The 19,452-nt window shown below is 39.9% G+C and overlaps 1 long non-coding RNA gene across 4 annotated transcripts in view; it reads right to left on the bottom strand.

Moving 5' to 3' along the window:
• Positions 1 to 19,452, bottom strand: part of LOC143694081 (uncharacterized) — a 40,530-nt gene that overhangs the window by 16,091 nt on the left and 4,987 nt on the right. Inside the window, exons 2-3 of one of the 4 annotated variants that reach the window (XR_013182265.1) lie at positions 1,778 to 2,018; positions 1,179 to 1,294 (exon numbers count right to left, since the gene is read on the bottom strand). This is a non-coding gene — a long non-coding RNA (uncharacterized LOC143694081). Of the gene's footprint in view, positions 1 to 1,178; positions 1,295 to 1,673; positions 2,501 to 19,452 lie in introns of those variants that run through there. The other 3 variants (XR_013182266.1, XR_013182264.1, XR_013182263.1) reach the window with 3 other exon arrangements.

Below are 19,452 nucleotides of genomic sequence, written 5' to 3'. Positions count from 1 at the left end.
GTATCCAAATTGTCTCATTTGGGGGGGAGCCAAGAGATTGCAAAAGTCTGCAGCAGGTAAGGGGTGAACTGATAGCAGTCTTTACTGAGTAGTTGAGGAAACACAAATTGTGTTGAGAATGGTGTAACACAATAGATGGTATTACTTATAATCTCATCAGGCTTTTCATGCCTTCTACTGCTTCCTCTGCAGATTGTCATAGATTTATTTCGACATGACAGTCACAGTTTTTACTCAATATTAAGGTGCTTTTTCCTTTTCTTGTTGAAACACTGAAATTCTAGGAAACTCATCTATCACTTAGGTGTCTAGCCCTTTTGATGGACTGTTCTCAGAAAATCCTTCCTTAAAAAGAGTTGAGCTGTGATGTTCCTTCTCTTAGTATTTTCATCACACTCTCCTCTCCTGCAAGCAAGGAGGATATTGTTGTCTTGATTAAGATAGGGTTTGATGGGGTGATAAATACAGATGTAGAAAAACTCCCTTGAGCAGGGCAGAGCATGCTGGGGCATGCTGGTGAGACAGACAGCCAAGCAAGAGAGCACATGAGTGTCTCACAGATCTGTGAGCGTTGCTTTTAGGTGGCACTTGATGCTGATGCCCATAAATTTCCCTTTACAGTTCTGTATTGATCCTAATTGCACGTGTCCAGTTAGTGCACATGTTAGGTAAGAGGAGCCCTGTGTGTGGTGGTCCAGGCTCTGACGCTGCTCCTGCTTGCCCACAGGTCTCTGAGGACCAGCCAGAGAACATGGCTGGCACATGGGTGTGCCTACCTGTGAAAGGAGGGCTTTTTTGTCTTGCCACAGCACCTGGATAAAGATAAGCTGTATTATTAGAGTGGATGAGTGGGTGAGTGAATGAGTTTGCAGTCATATCAAAGATGTGCATGAAGAAGGAGCAAACCATCCCCTGGCCATGAAACCCGGTGGATTGGGTCTGTATTTCACCACACCAAACTCATAGCTGCATTGCTGCTATTTCAATGTCTTTCTTTAGAGGAAGGAGGGTGGGAAAAGAGAAATTTACTCTCCATCTACAGCTGTTACTCCTCTGTCTACACCAGTGGTATTAGCGTATCTGAAAAATCTTAGTCCCCCAAAAAATGTTACACAGATTTAAACAAAAAATATGAGGCCCAGGGGTGAGATGAGCCATTTATGAACACACTGACTAACCTTTATCAGTTTTCTTCTTGTTAGTAGCTTCATAGGTGAAAATGCAGGAACTGCTGTCAAGGAGCAGCTGAATGGTCCACCCATTACCACATCACTGATTCTTCCATTCCACAAGACTGTAGAGGAAGATGATGAAAAACGAAGTAGTAAACAAATAGGAGATTTGCCTGCTCATAGAAAGGAAAACTACTTCTTATCTTTTTGTTAGTAAAGTGAGTTCTCTAGAGACATGGAAGATTAAAACCTTACATGAGATGGGACAGAGAAAATATTAAATTGATATTTTATTAATATATAGAAACATCTAATCCTTATTATAGCTTCACTAAGTTCTTGGTTTCAATAGTTTTTCCATCAGGTTAACTGTACTTTCAATAAAACTGACTTCCTTTTATCAGATTTCAAATTTGTTGCCTTTAAGTTAAGATCTTGCTCTTCTGTCAAGTTAACATCTTGTTCTTCTGTTTTATGACCTATAAAAAAGGGTCATTTTACCTTCTCCATGGTGGACATGAGGAGCAGGGAATATGAATCTGTCACATCCCTCTTATCCATGCTCTCTCTCAATCCAGCATTGCTAATTGTTCCAGCTTGTTTACCTGCAAAATTTATTCCAGTCTTTCGAGATACCAGCTTCTCTTTCATCTGTCATGGTGCTTTAACTGTGGTGATCAGAGCTGTCGGGAACTGAGGGAGGATGTACCACTTGAGTCTCACAATTTAATGCTTTAGGGGCATCTAGTCTGTCTCAGGCATCTCAGCTGTCTCGGGAATGACCAACTTCACCTAAAGAAGATGGCAGAAATTTTGCTTCATTGATGTGCCCATGGCTGGGTTCCCCTAGCAAAGACAAAAAAGTAAAAATGAATGGTGCTGTCCTGTCTAAAGACTTCAGAGAGAGAAGGGACTGATTGTTCTTTAGCCTTCCATTTTTCTTCTCAACAAACTGTTAGGAAAGAGTAGGAGCTGCTAGAGACATAGCAAGAATAACAAAAATCCTTGCAGTGCAAGATGTGTGGAGGCTCGGAGAGTCGTGGTACCATCTGTGCCTGTCTATTTACAGCCAGAACAACTAACGCCCAACTAATGGTGAAGAGAAGCAGAGCATCATGTCATGGAGACAGCTCTCTAATCTTACATAAAAGCAGCTCTCTGAAAAACCTGAATTGTTCAGATGGAGAGAGGAACGGTCACAATTTACACTTAAGAGGATTTATTTATGGAATGGTAGAAACACCTTTTTGTTTCAGCCACATCCTTTAAGCAATCTTGATCTGAGACTTCCAGTCAAGTTTGGTCAGTGCTTTTTCATCAATACAAAGTTTAGTACACACAAAACACGTCATTACAGATAGATCCATGGTTACAGCAAAGGATCAGTAATGAGGGGAAAAGCAAGTAAGCTGTGAAAGCAGTGTGCTTGTTTTGATTTCAGAAAAAGATTTTTATATTTGCAACAGCTGCTGGATGCAAAGAATAGGTATTTACTCAAAGGGAATGAATGAGCTTTTGCTTTCATACTTTTCAATGAAAATATGTTTTGAAAACATACATAAGACTGAAATTTTAAAAAATCGTATTAGAAAGGAAAACATAGAGTTAAATCCCCTGTATTTATGTCAGTGGAGTTGATCTCATGGATAATTTTAGGCTCTCAATCAATTCGACTCCAGCAAGGATGTGAGACTGGACGGGAAGCAATTGTTTTTGGGTGAAATGGTTGCAGGCAATTATCTACCGAGGGAACAGAGCTGGGTGCACAGTAAAGGGGCAGGACATGGTATATTCTGAAGCAAGAGACACAGCCAGGGAATGGAGAATGTGAGGACCAGAGAAAGTCCCAGATGAAGGAAATAAGAGGTAGAAAGGAAGGAAAAAGCATTCAGACTGAGTTCCTGTACAAAGGATGAAAAGTTATATGTTTATGGTTAAAAAAAGTCTGTAGAATAACAAATTCAGTTTTATTCAAATCTGTTATATCTAAAGAAGTCTAGATAAATCAAGACTTTTTCTTGATTCCTAAAATATATATGGATTTAAGAACTCAGCTTCCATCATTTAAAGTTTTAGATACTAATGATAAAAAAAATCGACGTGATTAACATCTGAAGCCTGGAACGCCACCAGAAAGTATGCTAAATTTGATTGCTGTTCTGTCTTCATTAGTTTTAGTGGAGCAGGGATTTAGTCTTTCTCCCTTTATGTATATTTTATTTATTTACTTTTTTTCAGAACAGATATGTAGACCTCTAAAAACTCACAAAACCATAATAAGAAATTAATAAAACCCACAACACAAGAAGAATAAATGATCACAGTTAAGACTAGGGACACCTGATAGTCACACCCCAGTGGATAGAGGGAGTATCAAAAGTTCTGGAAGAAAATATGAGCTTTTAAGTGTTATGTTTGCTCAGAGAGACAGGCTCCTGCAAGCAGCTGGTCATTTTCCCTTCTGACTGTCAAATTTCAAGTGATGAAGGAAAAAACAACTCAATTCACTGATAAATTGTGATGCTTTAGAAATGTTCCGTGACCATACAAATTTCTGCCTTGAAACATGTCTGGAGACTTCCACCAGCCTCTCAGTACTCTAATATGTGCAGCTCAAACCTTCTAATTAACAAAAGTGCCTCTGAAGATTGTTCCACCAAATAGATGCAAATTACTCCTTTAATTTCTTTCTTCATTAGATTCCTTGTTTCCTTTGATGCTGCAACGCCTTTTTCTCCCCATGACAACACACTGGAGATGGCTGATAACACCTTGAAAGTAATTGCTAACATTTGAAATTTTGCTTTTAGTCTTGTAAGAACTTCTCTTTACCACGTCTGGGGATTCTTCCTATTCCTTCTTCAACTTTCTGCAATCCTCAAAGAATTGACTTCCCTTTTCTCTGGAACTGCAGGACTCTTTGCTCTTGTTCTCTGATTTTCCTCACCCCTGCTTTCTTTTTTCTTCCGCCCCAAGGTTTTTTTAACAAAATATGCAAATAGCTATCAGTCCAAATGATGCTGTTTTTACATGCCTGCACTGAATGAGAAAATGTCTCTTTTGTTGGGAAAGGAATGGAAATAGAATTAAATACCCCATCTCCTAGCAAAAATTAAGTTTCTTTATGTGTATGATAAGAACTTACACATCTCAAAATGTAGTTATGGCTATTACACATTTTCATCACAATAATAAGACTTTTTTAGGTAATGATATATGTCCTATAGTTATCTGGTAGAAACAATATTTTCATTTCACAATATTTTACAGAAGCAAAGCTCCTAATAATAGAAAAATAAAGACACTTGAAATAATTGAAGGGATGCATGTCCTTGGCTATTCATTGTCTGTGTTTTACGTATTTAGGTTCTTGGCAGTAATACCTTTGGAATCCAGCAGATTTTCCTGCTTTCATCATTTCTTGGTTGTTTCTCCTTTTGCAAGCCAAAGATAAAGATTGTAAGCACAGGAAAAAAAATTCACTTTTCATTTGTCAAAGTTAAAAATCAAGCTTATTCCATAAAGCAAACATAGGATTTACCATTGCAGCACAGCTACCCAGATCCCACATGGGAGTGTGATCAGAGGAACTGAATGTCCTACGTGGGCTACAGCAAAGGAATTTTTCAAATGCAGACATTCAAATTGTGCTATAATTTGTCTATGGAAGAGGTTATGAACACATTCCTTTGTTTAACAGACCAGCATATATCAAGGATAGGCTATAAATTAAGTAACACTGACTTAGGCTTCAGTGTACTGCCAAAAATAAGTATACCATGTATTCTTAGAATGGAGTATGAAAGGAAAAGCAGGACTTAATCTGATGGTACAACGAGTTATTACTGAATCCATCCAGCTTAGCAATTTAATCATTCAGTAATCAGTAATACCGAAAGTGTTTATGCATACTACAGAAGAGGTGAACTTGGGAAGAGATGTCTTATTACAAGAAGCAAGATAAAAAGCAGTATCTGGAATGAAAAGAAATCATCACTAAATGGTAAGAGAGATCCATTTGATGTTCAGCAAATCCCCTTAAATATTGGCAAACATTTCTGGGTCATGCCAGTTTTCTGGAGTATAGTTATGAACATGTAATAAGGTATGACTGCAAATCTCTTGCCTTTGGAGAATTTTAGGAGACTGGTTACCCTACAGCATTGAAATCACAAATGAAGGTTTTTCAACTCACTGAGCAGCCAAAGGAAATGGGTATGTTAAAAATAAAAACACAATCTTCTTTCCTTCTTCAGATATCCCGTAAGAACCACATTGGGGTGTAGGGTGACTCATTCAGGGAAGTCTTTCTTTTGGGTTAAAGAAACAGAATAAGCTCCTTAACCTTCTGCAAAGTTGTGGTGGACTGGCTTCAAAGAGCTCTTCTTTAAAGAAAGGGACATTGTTTTTCACTGGCTGTGGCAGAAAAAGCCCTTTTAGTAGATAACAGCAGTGAGTCCACTCCCTGCAAACTGTGAACCATTTTTCTTCTGAAGGAGAAATGATCAGATCATAAAATGTACATACCTTAATATGCACATATATACACACAGGAATTCACTTTGCAAACAGCTGTACCATTCCAGCTGCCTGTTACTCCATTTGTATTGGTTGCCACTGCTTCAGCTCTGCTAGAGGAAGGGAATGCTTGTGAATGCTCCCTCATCTGCTTCAGAAAAAAAATTCTGGTGGGGTCAACATGCTTTTAAGGATGAATATGAACCAACAGCCACAGGCAGATTAAAGAGAGCTGACAAAGCAGAGCAGGGGACAGGCAAACTGGTATTTCCAAGTGCTGGGCAGCTCTGAGTCTCCAGACAGCCATGAGCAGCACTGAGGCTGTTCTCAGGCAGCACTGCTGGAACCAAGAAATCTGAACAACTGCTCAGAGCCGTAGGCAGATATGGGGACAGGATGAAGACTGGGAGCTCAATGTACAGCTGACAGCACCCTGATACCCAAAAGTAATGACCCTGTTTGGAAAACATTCCTGAGCCAAACCTGGAGCATTTGTAGTGATGTACTAAAGAAGCTGTTGAACTATGAAGACAGCTAGAGAACTTGCATGAACATCACCACTACTGAAAAAAAAAAGGACAATAATTAATATGATACTCAACTCAGAAAAAGAATGTAATACAATTTTTGATATGGATTTTTTTTTTCTCAAAAATAAGATCTACCTACAGTGAAGAGGCAGGTTTTCATTGATTTCCTCATCCTTACATATTTTCTCTTGAACTAAAATCAATGTTATTTTAGATTTGACTCCTCTGGTTTCTGTTTACATTTTGAAAAATCCACTGTTGAGTTACAACAAGTGTTACCATGTAGTTTTCTGATTTACTTAACTATAAATAGAGAGACTTCCTTTCCAGGTCCTGTGCAGTTACTGTAACTGCTCAAGGTTGAATGTTTGGTTTGTAATGGAAACTCTACAGGGTGATATAAATATACAACAGGATAATCAGATATAAATATACCACAGGAGAATCACTATGTAGGAAAATCTAGATAAGTCCATCAAGAAATGCACAAATATAGGCATTAGATTACATAAGTCTAAATAAAGAATTAGATTATCTCTTTGTGTCTGGTTCTGATGGGATATAAACAGGTGTGTCCAGCAGTAGACAGAAATTTGTTTCCTCCTCTGAAGAAAGGGAGTAAAGTTTAGGAAAGGGTCTAAATATGTCAGTGAATGGAAATGAGAGCCTGAATTCATTAGGAGGTTAGACATCAATATTAGTTCAGTAAAGACTGAAAATATTGTGTTAGGTTTCACAAACTCTTCCCATATTCCAAGACCAAAAATACTTCACAAAGCCACTTCGTTCTTGAGATTCCTACAGGCATTTTTATGTCTTTGATTCCATCCCCTTATGAGCTTTACTTAAAGTTTTGGCTCCACAAGTGCCCAAGTCTAAATAATGGAAGTGAATTGATCAGAAATGATACCTGCTGTTTACTCTCACCATTTGCCTTTCACATACTTTAGAGTGACACACAAAAAAATCTGGTTGGTAAAACTGGCACAAGCCTTCCTTAAAAGATTTTCTTCCCTTGAAAGGTTTTGTATAAAAATTCTGCTAGCCCTAACTGATGCTAGACTCCAATTAGTAGAAAGGTTCCCTGCTGTCTGTAAATCTGGAGCTAAAAGTGAGGTGAGTGGAGCTAGACTTTAGATGAGTTTCCTAACAAAACAGATTTCTATTTAGCTCATCTGTAAGAATAATTTTCAAGCACCAGATCTGCGATGAGGCCACAATTTTCACTTTACAACAGATTATTTCTATCTCATTTTTTTGCTCCAGAATTATCAGTCCTCATGCAATGTGTTCCCCCTTTGCTGAAGGCTCAGGCATCTCCACAGCTGCACAGCCCTTCCCTACCTTGGTGATCCCCTGTACTGCATATCCAGGTTGGCTTCATTGGAGCTGGGCACAGCAGCTGCTCTGGCATTGTGGGCTGAGAGAAATGCAGCAGCACTGCTCCATGTGCACAGGGTGCTTGTTGGTGGGGCTTCATGCTCCTAGAAGCCTTGCTAAAACATGTCCCAGCTGCAGTGCTGTGACTCTTGTCATCTCATGGACCAACACATCCCCTGTGGGAGACCTCATGTCTCTCTGTGCATGCAATCCATTACTGCAGTGCCCTTCTCAGTGACTCACTGTACTTGTTTCTCCAGCAGGAACAAAGCTCCAAGCAGGCAGAAAACTAAAGCCACTGAGGTCTCAAATCAGTCAGCTCAAAATATTCTGTCATTTCTGGGAGAAATGTGCAGTTTGTACTAACCCTCAAGCTCAATAATAAAATAAATTAGCTCACGGTGAGCACTATTTTGAAGTGACTAGTTCATTACCTCCTTGTCTAGGGGAGAGGATTGACAAAAGGAAGAAAGATCCAGATATTTTCTGGATTCTTCCTTGAGATAAGTTACAATTTTAATTAAAAATGGTGCCTGGGAAGATGGCTGAAGTGCAAAGCCTCTGTTGGTGCCCAGAAAGGAAAACCTCTGTCTCCTCAGAGGGTAGCTGTGCACATGTTGACTACGTGCTGCTTTCTCTGTCTTGATTTGGAATGGTGAAATAGAGTTATATTTATTTTTTAGTTTTAGAGGAAATTCAGGACTGTGCCTCCGATTCAGGAAAAAAAAAGCACTGCTGGAAAACCAAGGAGCACCTGCTGTCTGTCAGCCATGGCAAGCGTTCCAGGTGCTGGCAGAAGTGGTGCTGGTCCTCAAGCAGCCCCTACATCACCAGGTGGCTGTTGGCAAGGCTGCAAGGCATTCCTCCTCTTCCCCACATGTACATCCAGCTCCACCTACATGGCCTTCCCCTCCTCCACAGTGCTATTTGCAGCTGGAGTCAAGCCTCGTGTCCATGTGCATTCTAAACTGTCCCTTCGAGAGACGCTGTCAAGGAAAACACCAGGCTTGGGGATGAACGAGCTGGTTTTGGAGGTGCCACCTGTGCTGGAAGGAGCACCCAGTGATTTCATTCCAGTGTAACTTCCTCTTGAAGTCATGTGAAATACATGCATTTTGTTAATTTTTGTCTGTCTGGGGATCATTTTCTTCATCTAGAATAGAGATGATATTTCTGGGACGTACAAGCATCTGCCTGGGTATGGCAAATGGGCAGCACCATGAGTGCTGCTTTGATAGAGACAACAGCAAACTTTTACCCAAAAGACCCTGAAGAAATTAAATAAATATATGTGAGGCAACAGCTGCTTTCTTTCTTTCTTGAGTGCCAAATGCTGTTCCAATTCTTCAGTTCCTCAAAATGTTTCCAGAGATTTCTGTCCTAAAGCTGCTTTGCTGCCTATCATCTGCTTCTTCACAGTTCATGCAAACCATCACAAGTCTTCTCTGCTGGGGAAGGATTGCTGATAACATTCCAGGGCATTCAAGATGCCTAAGTTGATTCCTTCTGCTTATATAAAGTTTGCTCCTTTTGGGCAGTTGTGATTATATTTGTGATAAGTGCTTATTGCATGGGCTCTTCCTTTGCCTGGGAATTAATGTGTTAGAGGCCACGGATGTGCAACACATGCCTGCAAGTCCCTTCAGGTCATGAGGATGTAGTTGCATTATCAAGCCCTCCCATCCCTTCAGGCTTACTGGTTCCACATCCAGCAGAACATTGCAAACTTGATTATGAAGCAAGAATGGCCTAATAAGAGGGTTTAGAAAACAGAAACTAAAATGTTGACCTCATTTCTCATGAGGTGTCATAAAAGAGCGCAGCACTGGATTATATTCACTTGCTTGGCCTGACAGATAAACTATAGGTATTTAACCTGCTGGATCTTCACACGCTCAGGAGTTCCATTCATATTCCTCTAGCTGTACTAAACATGCAAGGAGGGCACAAACTGTGTGACCTAGAGCCCAAATCCAGAAGATGTGGGCGTTGTAGACTGCTCCCCACTGTGACTGATGCTTGTGTGTACACATGAGAGCTCCAGAAAAGACTTTTTTCTGAAAGCCATGTCAGCAGGTGGATGACAAGTGAATGACAGATACCTCTGGAGAAGCAACAGTGATATTAGGACTGGGAAATTGCTAACACAAGCATTGGTGTTATACACTATATCCAAATCATCAACAGATCTGCTGTGCTGGGATGATATACAAAAACTGACTTGGCCTTTTTTACACATACTGGCACAGGCTACTGCTTAATTGGGTCATTATTTGCAGTTTAGTGAGGATGCATTCAGTCACTCAGGTGCCAGTATGTTACCTAGCATTTTAAAGTTTAAATAGTTGCAAAGTGACAGAGTCTTGACAGCAAATACCAAAAAGGCCACAAATTATATAGGCGAAGCATGCGGGGAAATATCAGTTCAGTAAAATGTGAGCTTCCAGGAACAGAATTTCTCTTGTAACTTATTCAGTACAGTATTTCCACTTTTACACTACTTAAGACAAAGAAATGGCATGAACTCATCTTTGGGGTATCAGGTTATCCACAGGAAGATTTAAGCTATCAGAGTCTTTTCTACACCGTCAGGCACAGCTATTCCTGTGATATATTGCCCTTCTCTGTAAGTCAATAATAAACAAATGCATCATATTCTTTACTCTCTTTTCAAAATACAGCCATAATTGATGCTATTTCCTTGAGGGAAAAAAGAATGTAAATAAAAAGAAGTAGCCAAAATTCTTGAATTTGGTTCAAGAATTTAAAGAATTCAAATTTACCAATTTGGTAAATTGGTAAAGCTGCAAGTCTTAAAGCCTTTTAGTGTCTTGGATCACTCTTAATAAATCCTATACTGGACCAAATTAGAAGTAGGAAAACTGATACAAAACGTGGCAGAATTTGGGTTCAGATCTCACAGACACTTCATTTAGCCTCCAGACTTCAAGTCTGATAAGGCTGAAGTGTTGCAGAGCAAAACATAAAAGTTCTGTTCATAACAAGCCCTTTGTTTCACACAGTTTTAATTTGCTGTGGGACACAGACCCAGTGTTTTGATGCTGCAAAAGGGTGTGAATAGTTTGCAAAAATTCAAGACTGGAGGGTCAAATTCTTTGGGATATCCTCCAATTCATGCCAGACCACCTTTGAAGTGGTAAAGCTACAGCATATCAGAAATAGACCAGTTAGATTGAATTGTAGTTTGAATGGAATTTTGGGCAGGAAAGTCAAGGAGCAGAGAGAAGAGAGTTCTTACTTCATGGGAACATATTCCTCCATTTCTCCGTAATTTCTGCCTGCAAAGAAAGTTTGGTCAGACACCTGCTACTTTGCTGAGTATTACAGGCATTAAAGGCTCCTCTACACCTTCCCATCCATTTCTCACTTTTGAACAAAGCTTCACATCAAAGCATGCATTAAAATTGAAATAAGGGCCACACAAAAGTCTTCAAATTATACATCTGAGTGACTGTAAATGCAGTGCCATCATCTTTAGTCTGTTAAACGTGGGTTCCAAAGGTGCACTGAAGAGTGCTACTTCTAGCTCTCCCAGACCACATCAGTGCTTGCTCTTCACCCTCTGCATTGTTGAGGTAAGAGCATGTAAAAAAAATCTGTTTTGGTTTGTCCATAGGATAATTACGTGACCTTTAGGTGAAGCATGCAGAAAACACCAATTTTATTTAATGATTTGTAAAGTGGTTAGTTCCAGAAGAAATGGGACAGGTTAGATCATGTTTGTAGATGACCTGGGAAACATTTTGCTGCCTCCACTGGGATAACAGCTCAGCTGCTGGTTGCATAATTCATTTTTATCCTGCCCAGCTGCATACAAAGGTTAAAAAAAGATATAATTAGTCTCCTTCTCTGTTCCCACCTCTGGCCCACACAAACCCTGTCTCTTATTCAAACCTGTCATTGTTGGCAGTATAATCCAGGTCTCCTGAAAAGAGGCAGCAATGAAAAAAATTATGGTAATTTAATTCAGAATGATCCTTCCTTTGTAGTTTTCACATTACTTTTGCAGATACATCTATTAATAACCTGTAGGAATCAGCTTCTATTTACGTAGCACTTTTCTTCCCAAAGGGCCTCTGAGTGCTTTGGTAACCTTAGGGATCATTTCATTCTTTCCTGACAAATGAGGCTCAGTTTCACCTTTATGGCAAACTTCAGGCAAAGGATGGAGAGAGAAGAATACTGAGCCTGCCCCTCCACACTCTGCAGAGCCTCCAGCTCCCAAAGTGGGGTGCAAGTGTCCAGCAGAAGGTCTCCTGCCCCACAAAGGTATGAATTGTTGCTCCAGTGCCTGAGGCTCACTTTGTCTTTCACTCCCCTCTGGCTGCACAGAAGGAGCTCCAGCACCCAAGGAGACTCACACTGCTCCTGTGTGGTGATGCACCTAGCTCCCACTCCATCAGCACTGAGCTCATCCTGAGCAATGGCTATGGTGTCAGATGAATTATTTATTAAATTTAATCAAAAAAGCACAGGAACCCTCTGGGAATTGTTGGGGAGAGAAATCCCGCATGACTGTTGCTGCTGTTTCTCTGTAGAGGTTTTTTGGGCTACAGAAGCACCCACAGACATCCCCAAAAGTAGCTGTCCTTGTGCTAGGTGCTGTAGTGACTTCCACTGTGTTGTAGCTCAGTTAAAGGACAGTTAAAGGACAAGAGGCAATATGCACATGCTGAAATAAAGGAAATTCCATCTAAGTGTAGATGGTAAAAGACTGGCACAGGTTGCCCAGAGAGGCTGTGGAATCTCCATCCTCAGAGGCATTAAAGACCTGACCAGACATGGCCCTGAACAATCTGCTCTGGATGACCCAGATTAGAGCAGAGGGTCAGACTAAGTGGTCCAGTGGTCCCTTCTAATTTGCTTATTCTGTTCTTAGCTGCTCTCGCTCGTATAGAGCAAAATGCAGGACATATTCCCAGATGTTTGCCATCACAGGTTGAAGATGGAGGAAGAAGTGGCAGAATGAAGCATCCTGTTCTGCCCAGTTACAAAGACAGGTTGCTCAAAAGATTAGGATTCACTCCAGGATCTTTTCTGACCTCTCCAGGGTCTTTCACTAGACCCCACTGGGGACAGAATACAGAAGGTCAGGAACTGCCTCCCATTCAGAGCTCAGTTGTTACAATGAACTTCAAAATTACTCAGTGCATTGCTCAGTTTCAGTCTGACTTTTATAGAAAACTCATGGGAAAATGAAAATAAGCTTTCATATGAACATAATATTATCTGTAAACAATACAGATATAAGTGTATGTGTATTTATGGGGTCCTCCTACCTCAGGTATAGGCATTCAACTCTTGGAATAGCTTCATGGGCAACCTATGTATAAGAGCACTGCCAAAGTTATCATCCATATATTTTTCTAGTACCTCTTGTAAGTCCTTCGAAGAGAGCTGAATGGATCCAGGTGCAGTCATACTACAGGTGTGGCATTTATATAAAAAGTGATTAGCTTCAGTGGTGAGCCCCTGGAGATCTTTATTTAGTGCTGACAGTCCCTGTGGGACACAGGAGTAAATACTTTTTGTGAAACAAATACTTTTTGAAGGGATTTGACTTCAAAAGCAGTTTCTAGTAGCTGAAAAACGTGACCCAAAAAATTACTTCTGAAATCACAGAGAACACCATTATTTCAGCAGGTGCCTGGCCATATTGCAAATGAATTTATGGTCTCAGACCTCTCCAGTCTCCTGTCTTAATCAGAAATCTGTCAAAACAAACAGGATGATGTTGATGTAAACCTTGTAATCTGGCCTTTGGAATAAATTGTTTAGCATTCCTATCCATACCTTTTTGTAGCCTTGGCACACTGGACACAGTATATTATGAGGACTAGAAGAATCTGACCATCTGTGAGTGACCAGATGTAAAGTCTCTACAAGGATTTTTCTAACAAAGCTGATAATCAGGGCAGTGTTAGGTGTGTAAATGAGCCAAAGGCACGACCCCTAAAGTTGGTACAAAATATGTCTTTGTTGAAATCAAACCATTTAATGACAACTTGCAACTTTCTAGTTCAGTTCTCAGTGATGTAGCCAACCCTCTCACCTTTTTAGTTCTGTTGGGATGTTGTAGAAATGCTTAGTTTAATAAAAAGCTTTTGGTGTTATTGCTTGATCCTTGGCTTTTGTATGTATTATCTTCTGTATTTTGTATTAAATAATTAGATAATATATAAACATGATATTGCATATGTGGGATATTTGAGACATTAATTTGATGAAAAGTCTATGCAAAATTAATCAAGATAGTACAGCTGGCACAAAGCAGTTTCTGTTATTGACATGAAAGTAGTAAGCCAGCTCCTTAAAATCCTTATTTCCATGGCTTGGAAACGAATTTATTTTTAATTTTAATTTCCTGAGGAATTTAATTTTTCAGTTCTACCTCAGAATGATTTTATAGTCATTTATTTGAGGTCAGAATGGCCTGTGGAAGAGGCCTCACCCTAAACCAGTTCTAATAATAGTAAACAAGCATTTTCACAAAAGAAGCTCTACTGCCTTGAAACTGTTTGGGTTTTTTTTGTTTTTTCTTGCCTTCAAGATGCCTTTTTCAAACATATCTCAAGCTCCTCTTTTCAAGAGTGACACAAAAAAACCCCTCAGTTCTTGTGTCAATTTTCTTCCAAGGACTGCCAAAAGACCACCTGTGTCAGTCATGCCTCAGATTCAAATTATATGGACAGTTTTGCTTAAATGATATAATTTTCTTTTACCACTGGGGAAATCCTTATACCATATCATGTCAATATTTTATGCTTAAAGACACTGTTTTGAATAAGGAAGCAATGCTACAAAATTAACCATATAATTTTCACTTATCAGTAGAGCCTCAGTGAGTCCTGTTCATTAAACTCATCTTTGTTCCTTATGTGTGTGTTCAAAGGTATAAAATTATGGGACAAAAATAGCATCAGCATTTGTAAAATCTCTAGAGAAAACCAGCTACTGGCGTACATGACAACAGGGAGAACAGCTGGAGAGTCTGATACCCACTTCCTCCGACCACATAAAACCCAAAATTTCTGACAAAGTAACACTAATGCTGCATACTTTTTCCTAATTTTGTTCATATAACATGATTTTCTCTGCAAGGCACAACTCTTTTTTGTTAAAATATGGGGCTGAGTTATGTGTTTCGCCTTATGCAATTACCAGTTTAACAAGCAACTACCTCTGCTTAACATTCCTGCAGCTTCCTTCTGTTCACTACCGACACAGCAAATCTGTCTTCCAATTTGTAGGCTAGAAACAAGGAGAATAGAAGTGAGATAAAAATGCCCCTAAACTGAGACTGTGCTCCTCATCTCCTAGCACCAGCCACCCAGTAGGCCCATTTAAGCAGAGCTGCTGGCAGAAAGTGAAAATGAACTAAAACAGGTCACTTTGCCCAGTGAGAGATATTGGAGTCCCAATTAGGCTGTCTCAGAAGTGGTAGATACAAGTCATAGAAGAGAAGGACTGGAAATATTGGTTCAGATACTGCAGGCAGAAAACCCGTGCTGCCTGGGGAAACTTCTGCAGCCTTGTGAGTCAGGGTCCAACCTTCTGGATTTGACATCAGTGTATCAGAAAACAAAATCCCTACAGGGATGATAATGCAGCAAAGAAAACAGAAAGTCCAAGAATTATAATGGGGTTTAAAAAAAAGTTATATTGTTACATTGTACATATTATATACTGCACTGCACATAAAGGCTCTGACATCCATGCAGAGATACTTCAGAAGTCATGATCAGTGGATTAACATCTTTCACTTTGTAGCACAGAGAAGCCATCTGTTTTACTATAGGCAGGAATATGTGTACTGGCAGACATCAGTGTCAGGAGATAGGCATCAAAATCCAACGCAAAAGCATGAACAGCAGTTAACAGAAAGGAAATGGAGGAACTTCTAAACCAGGATAGTCAGGTAATCCTGAATCAAATTTCTGAGCAAACTGTTTCCTGGTGGAATAGAGTACTTTCTCTTCTGGCATTGCCCTTGTACATATGCAGTAAAGCTGGGAAAACAGATTTTGATCTAACCCGCTGCTTGCAGATACTATTGATCTGGCATGAAAAAGCAAATGTAGCCAGTGAGTACTTTATGTAAGGGATGAAAGCTAATTCAACATTTAAATATGCAGACAACACAATGGAAATAATATTCTCATAAGGCATTAGGCTATGTAAAGTATTATAAACTCTCTCTCAGATTATCCACTTTATTCTAGAGGTCCAGTGGTGTCGGCATCCCTGACCATCACGGCACATGCAAATCCCATGGAGACTAATTAAATTTTCCTGTCTTGCAATAAGAATACAGAGGATTATTTTTAAATCCTATTTTTGTGTCTATGATTTTATCCAACTACAATGGATGTGACCAAAAGCACAAATATTAATATGTTACCTTTTCATAACTGTGAGTTTGGGATTTGTATAACAGAGCCTGGAAACCAGGGGGCCATAGCAGTTCCACCAGCACAGTTTGCTGACTACAGCAGGATTAGGGCACAGTATATGGGTATAGGTGAGAAGAGAAACAAAGCCTTCCTTCATAGCTAGAGCTCAAGAAGAGGAGCCTGAATACAGTTACAACAGATTACCACTTACCAGCCTTCATGAGAAGATAAAAACCCAATTGTCAGCTCTAGTGCTTTTTCTACAGAAACACAGTAAAAAGAGCCAAGGGCAATTGAAATTATGTGGGTGATGGACTTGTGTAAACTAGAAACAGTAGCATTTGACGTGATGGTTTAAGCAAGAAATCCCACAAACTAATTTAAGATAAAAATCTTTGGGCTGAGATGCATCCCTCTTTAATTTACAGAATCAAGCCAAGATATCATAAATATCCAGGCACACCTAAGCCTGGTCAGTTCAGCAAAGAACCAGGCACAAAATATCAGAGGCTATTTCCTACTTGTCTTGTGATTATTAGTTCGTGGAAAGCACAGGTAATGCTGAGTGAATACGAAACTCTTAGAGTACAAGCAGTTTGTACTGCATGTATTTTCTAAGCATCTCCTTCTGCTTCAGAACATTGGGAACATTTGCATGAAAATAGAAAATCTTTTTCTCTGAAGAGCTGGTGTTCCTCTGCTGCTGGTTCAATGCATCAGGCTTACAGGAATTTGTTCTTACTTGCTTACCCCTGCACTAGAGGTGAGTCTGTAATGCCATACAGAACAGCATTTGTGAGTGCAGGGTCCTGCTGAAAGCAATCAGCCACCTTGTTCATATGCTGGCTTTGTTGGACTAGGACAGGAGTTCTTTAAAAGTTGGGAATTAAAGCTCTGACTCTCTTGACTTCCATGAAGCTATTTCAGCTTAGCAAAGGTGTAAGTCTTGAGGTTTGAATGACTAGTTATGGCTCATACTGATTGTGGCCATTGCTGGGAAAATAAACTGTGTAAGCAAGCAAATTTCCTGGAAATTAAGAATATTTTATTTCTTTTTAATTCTGGTTCTTATCTAACTCAGAAACAGCTGATCATTTTTGAATATGACATTAGAAACTGTCTGCTGTTTTGCAAATAATAATGATGCTGGACTGATGAGTGGAATGGGCAATATTAGCACCTTGTCTTTGGCAGCTCAGGATTGCTCCCCAGCTGAAGGAATGGGTGGGAATCAGGCTAGCTGTATATGCTTGGATGACTCAGCCCCACTCACTGGCACTGACACTTCCACAAAGAGTTAATGCTGTTCTGCTGACTCACTGAGGCAGATGAATCTCTTTTCCTGTTTGATGTACAGCAAAAGTGTCTCACTGGAGAAGGGACAGCCAGCAAGGCACATAACAGGGCACACATAAAACTGCTCTGCTGACCAGCAAGTGGTACCTGTGTGCTGCTTCAGAATTTCAGTCTGTTTCTGCATGCCAACAGCTTACAGCAGCTCTGAGAGACCCAGTCTAAGGTGTTGATACACAGTCTGGAGGCAAAGAGGAGTTTAGCTTTTACTGCTAATTTTACTGATGATGTTGATGCTAGTGTACTTCAAATGTTACTGATTTGTTTCATGCAGTATCTCCAAAGTATCACAATTCATCTCAGCTTGCTCTGCTGAAAGTCCTAGCCAAGGCTTGTACATCTCCCCTTTTGTAATCTCCTCTCTGGCTACACCATCTGGAGCTGTTCATTCATATGGGCACATCACTTTTTTTCCACAGTTCTCTTGTCATTTCTCCTCTTTTCCTGCTCCAAATGCAAACTCCTTGTTCTCACTTTCAAAGCCTTTCACAATTTAATCATGCCTCATACCAGTTCTGATTTGTTATCCTTCCACCCACCCTCACTTTGTTGATTGCAGCCTCCACTTTTCCTTCTTTATTCCACACTTTCTTTTATGGCTGGGGACAAAAACCTGCAGGGAAACCAGTTAAGTCCGTGCTGTAGACTCCCTTACAATGTGTGTCCTGTACCATAGAGCACTCAAGAACCAGCTAGTAACAGAAAGACTGAGGATGGTCAGGGCTGCTGCAGGGTTGGCTAAGGAGCTGCATACAGGATCTCCTGAACTCAGATTCTCTTATTTGCACTTATTTTTGGGAAAAGTTCCTTAGGATATAGACTGCCATTGACAGAGTCATGCATTTGTGTGTCTTCTGTAGGACAGAACAAGTTTCAAATGGCCTGTGAACTAGCTTGTCTTCCTCTCCTCTGGAGCAGGATTGCTTCACAGTCCAAGTGTCTTCAGAGGGAAGCAAGGTTCTATATTTCACAGCTGCACTTCAGAGCCACTGAGCTACTGAGGCGACACTGGATGTAAGCACCAAACCCACATGTGCTTCGTGCAGACTAATACCAGACTTTTTCACCTGTCTCATTTTCTCTACAGAGATGAATAACAGTAAAGACAAGCCCTAGAGCCATGTTCAGAACAGGCTGGGAAATAAAGTATTTGTAGAATTAAATGCTTCCCAGGGAGCTATTTTTCAATGTATTATTGTAGTAAATGTTTAGATTTTCCAAAGGCAAACTCATAAAATAGTCATTAAGCAATGCTATTTTATGTACAATTATTTTGCAGAACAATTTAATATGTAATCACACCAAATGTTTTTCCATTCCTGCTACCTCCACAGCACTGGCATTAAACAACTACTGCTTTACTGGATCTCTTTTCCTTCAAGAATGGCTACGACACCTCAGGGCTTGCTCAGAATCCCAGGGATCATTTAGATATTCAGAACATCTGTGCTTCAAGAATGCATGAAGTCTGACACCTGGTCAAACCCACACTACAATGGCCTTTAGCAACTGGTAGTAACTAAGCCTGAGTCCTGCAATGTGTATCTGGTGGGATCAAAGTTCTTACATTGCCCTTTAGTCCTATACAAGTTTTTTTTAAAATGACCCAGATTGCTGCTCTCTCTACCTGCACCATTTAATATGGATTCTTTTTTTTATTCTTTTCAACATATCAGATCCTAAATTTGCCAGTTTCAGCCAAGCTCCAGCACTGGATAGTTTGGCTGGTGAGATAAATATGAGGCAAATAGGTTATAAATATAGTCTGGCTCCTGGCCAATAAAATATAAAATAAGCAAGCGTGGTAGTTACAAGAAAAAATAAATATAGTCCAGGGCTCAATCTTGCCTTAGCTTTAGAAATTCAATTGGGAGGAAGTCCCACATGAGTGAGGGTTTTGATCAACCTGCAAATAGGAACCTAGGCAAGAACATGAATCCAGTCTTCTGGAACACTGCTGTAACAGTGTTCACAGGGGTCTTAGGATGAGGTAAGAGATGAAGGATCTGACTCCATGTTTCAGAAGGCTTGATTTATTATTTTATGATATATATTACATTAAAACTATACTAAAAGAATAGAAGA

The sequence above is a fragment of the Agelaius phoeniceus genome, chromosome 1, assembly GCF_051311805.1.
Source record: "Agelaius phoeniceus isolate bAgePho1 chromosome 1, bAgePho1.hap1, whole genome shotgun sequence".
Taxonomy (NCBI): domain Eukaryota; kingdom Metazoa; phylum Chordata; class Aves; order Passeriformes; family Icteridae; genus Agelaius; species Agelaius phoeniceus.
The sequence above is the reverse complement of the archived record's forward strand: the minus strand, read 5'-3'. Positions and strand labels throughout refer to the sequence as shown.